A 4043-nucleotide genomic window follows, 5' to 3' on the forward strand; every position below is an offset into this window, starting at 1 on the left:
TCTGGCTATTATAAATAAGGCTGCTATGAACATAGTGGAGCATGTGTCCTTCTTACCAGTTGGAACATCTTCTGGATATATGCCCAGGAGAGGTATTGCAGGATCCTCTGGTAGTACTATGTCCAATTTTCTGAGAAACCACCAGAATGATTTCCAGAGTAGTTCTACAAGCTTGCAATTGGGTATTTGCTCCTTCTAGATCTAGAGCTTTTAGATGTGCTGTTAAGCTGCTAATATACGATCTCTCCAATTTCTTTATGAAGCCACTCAGAGCTGTGAGTTTTCCTTTTAGCACTGCTTTCATTGTGTCTCATAGGTTTGGACATATTGTCCCTTCATTTTCATTAAATTCTAAAAAATCTTTAACTTCTTTCTTCATTTTTTCCCTCAGTTACCATCCAGTAGATAGTTGTTTAGCTTCCACGTGTATGTGGGCTTTTTGCTGTTTTTGTTGTTATTGAAGACCAGTCTTAGTCCATGATGGTCTAATAAAATATATGGGATTAATTCACTGTTCCTGTATCTTTTGAGGTTTATTTTGTGTCTGATTCTATATGGTCGGTTTTTGAGAAGGTACAATGAGGTGCTGAGAAGAAGGTATATTGTTTTGTTTTAGGGTGAAATGGTCTGTTGATATCTGTTAAACCCATTTGGTTCATAGCTTCTGTTAGTTTCACTCTGTCTCTGTTTAATTTCTGTTTCCATGATCTGTCCACTGGCAAGAGAGGGGTATTGAAATCTCCTACTATTATTGTGTGATGTTCAATGTGCGCTTTGAGCTTCAGAAACATTTCCTTTAAAATGTGTGTGACCTTACATACGGGGCATAGATGTTCAGAACTGGGATTTCATCTTGGTAGATTTTTCCTTTGATGGGTATGTGGTATCCTTCCTCATTTTTTTGATAAATTTTGGTTGAAAGCCTATTTTTATTGGATATGAGAATGTCTATTCCAGCTTGTTTCTTGGGACCATTTGCTTGTAAAATTTGGCTGGGTGGGGTATCTGTACCCTGGGGTCTGAGGATCTCAGTTCCAAAAAATATTTGGGTGGGGTTTGGGGTCTCCTCTGTGATCCTGGATGTGTCATAATACCTGTGGAGTCAAAGTGCAATTGAGGTGTGGGCTGAGTTTGGTAGGATCCAGAACAGAGGCTCTGCTCCCAGCACAGGTGCAAACAGGTCTCTGGTTGACTATATACTGTTTATTAAAACATTTAATAGTCATTATTTCTAGCATAGTTAAACATTAATTTGAGAAAATGCTAGATTAATTATTTTCTTTGTTGCTTTTTTGTTTATTAGAAGTAGCTTTATAACATTTTTAAAATTTCTTTTGTATCCATTTTATTTATTTATTTTATGCAGAGCATACACTTTGAAGTCAGAGGACCAGATGTAGAAATTGATGGTGTGTGTTCTGGGATTGAATTCAGGTCATCATGGTTAGCATTGGGCTCCTTTACATGCAGGGCTGTTTCAAGTGTTTAGTATTTTGAGTTATCTAATAGCTATGTGGGAATACATGTTTTAAAATAAATGAAGAAAATAAAGTATTTTCCTTGAAGTCTGTTTTATATTTTTAGCATTTTCCTTCCAAAAATTGTTTTGTCAGTCTATTATTTTATTTTCAAAAGGACATAATTGCAACTATTTTAATGCATAATTTTTTAGTGTTTTGTCTTCCTCCTTACATAAAAGAACACAAGTATACATAGCCCCCTATGTACCTCTGCTTTTCTTTTACTATGTGTTATAGTGAAGATGTGCAAACACATGCACTACATGTGTAATAACTGTATCTAACATATAGACAAGCTACATTTTTTTCAACAAATTCTTTGTTCACCCTTGAGTTATTTCCAGGCTTAACAATAGTACTTTAATAATTGATCTGTGCAAAGATCTTTCCTGTTTTTGCCATCACACGTTTTAATGTAATAAGAAAAGCTAGTTTTGTTGGCTCCGGGGTAAATATATAGATTATTTAGAGAAATACTGGTAAATTCTCTGCACAAAGGATGTACTACTTTTTCATTCTTATCTGATTTATCCACTTTTAAATCACAGCAGGAGAATTATGAACCGAGATACTTGGTTAAATAAAAGAAAATTTCTTGAAAATGAATACAGTCCTACTTAAGTGGCACGTGTAATACCATCGAGTTTGAAACAATGAAAACTGGAGATGTTACACATTCTGTAGTAAAGAGTGTTCTGTTTAATTCACGATGCTGTGTGTGAGACTTTATTTCTAATTGTCCATCTAAAAGTAATGTTGTCAGTGATGTTGCTGTATTTTGTAGCAAAGAGTAAATTATATTGACAAGCTGAGCTTTGAAACAACCCACTAGTGTCTGAGGAGCCATTTTGAGCAATGGGGAAAACTGACTGTGTGGTAATGAGAGATCCAAACACCAAGACATCCAGGGGCTTTGGGTTTATCACATACACCACTGTGGAAGAAGTAGATGCTGCTGTGAATGTAAGACCACACAAGGTGGATGGAAGAGCTGTGGAACCTAAGAGAGCTGTGTCAAAAGAAGATTCCCAAAGACCAGGTACCCACTTAACTATGAAAAAGATCTGTGTTAGTGGTAATAAGGTACTAAAAAAGACACTGAAGAACATCACCTATGAGACAATTTTTTTTTTTTTTTTTTTTTGGTTTTTCGAGACAGGGTTTCTCTGTGTAGCCCTGGCTGTCCTGGCACTCACTTTGTAGACCAGGCTGGCCTCGTGAACAGTATGGGAGAATTGAAGTGATAGAAATTATGACTGTCAGAGGAAGTGGAAAAAAGAGGGGCTTTACTTTTGTCACCTTTGATGACCACAACTCTGTGGATAAGATTGTTATTCAGAAATATCATACTGTGAATGGCAACGACTGTGAAGTTAAGAAAGTATTTGTCAAAGCAAGAGATGGCTAGTGCTTCATCCAGCCAGAGAGATCAAAGTGGTAATGGAAACGTTGATGGTGATCTTGAAGGTGGTTTGGTGGCAATGACAATGTTAGTTGAGGAGAGAAATACAGTGGTCGAGGTGGCTTTGGTGGCAGTCATGGTGGTGGAGGTGGATGTGGTGGCAGTGGAGATGGCAATAACAGATTTGTCAATGATAGTGGTTATGGAGGAGGTGGTCCTGGTTACTCTGGAGGATGCACAAGCTATGGAAGTGGTGGACAGGGTTATGGAAAACAAGGCAGTAGCTATGGCGGGAGTGGCAACTATGACAGCTCTAACAACAAAAGAGGCAGAAGCAACTTTGGAGGTGGTAGAAGCTAAAATGATTTTGGCAATTACAACAATCAGTCTTCAATTTTGGACTGATGAAGGGAAGAAACTTTGGAGTCAGGAGCTCTGGCTCTTATGGTGGAGGAGACCAGTACTTTGGTAAACCATGAAACCAAGGTGGCTAAGGAGGTTCCAGCAGCAGCAGTAGCTATGGCAATGGCAGGAGGTTCTAATTACATCCAGAAAGCAAAACATAGCAAGAGAGGAAAGCCAGAGAATTCACAGGAAAGCTACAGGTTACAACAGCTTTGTGAACTCAGCCAAGTACAGTGGTGGCAGGATCTAGCTGCTACCAAGAAGACATGTTTTAGACAATAGTCGTGTGTGGGCAAAAACTCCAGGACTGTAGTTGTGACTAATTGTATAGCACATTATTTTAGTTTCTGTTCTGTGGAAAGCATAAAGAATTCCAACAAAAGGTTTTACTGTAGACCTTTTTCACCCATGCTGTTGATTGCCAAATGTAATAGTCTGATCATGCCACTGAATAAATGTGTCTTTTTTTTTTTTTACAAAAACAAAACAAAACTTTTTGAATTATAGAAAATATTCTACTCCTAAAACTATTGATACATGCAAAATTTCTACGTGGAATATATTCATAACCATTTCTTCTGCTTTTGGAAAGGACAATGTATGTTCTCACAGAAAGCCACCTTCCTTCAGAAGCACAAACTAAGAGGAAGTAGATATGTCAGACCTGATTTAAATATTACACAATTCGTACACATAATGAACTATCACATTACAAT

The 4043-nt window shown here is 37.4% G+C and overlaps 1 pseudogene; it reads left to right on the forward strand.

The window, feature by feature from the left end:
* The window catches only part of LOC110312324, an 18444-nt pseudogene extending 14980 nt beyond the window's left edge, over positions 1-3464 (forward strand).
* The last annotated feature ends 579 nt before the right edge of the window (positions 3465-4043 follow it).

Source organism: Mus caroli, chromosome 17, assembly GCF_900094665.2.
Source record: "Mus caroli chromosome 17, CAROLI_EIJ_v1.1, whole genome shotgun sequence".
NCBI lineage: Eukaryota > Metazoa > Chordata > Mammalia > Rodentia > Muridae > Mus > Mus caroli.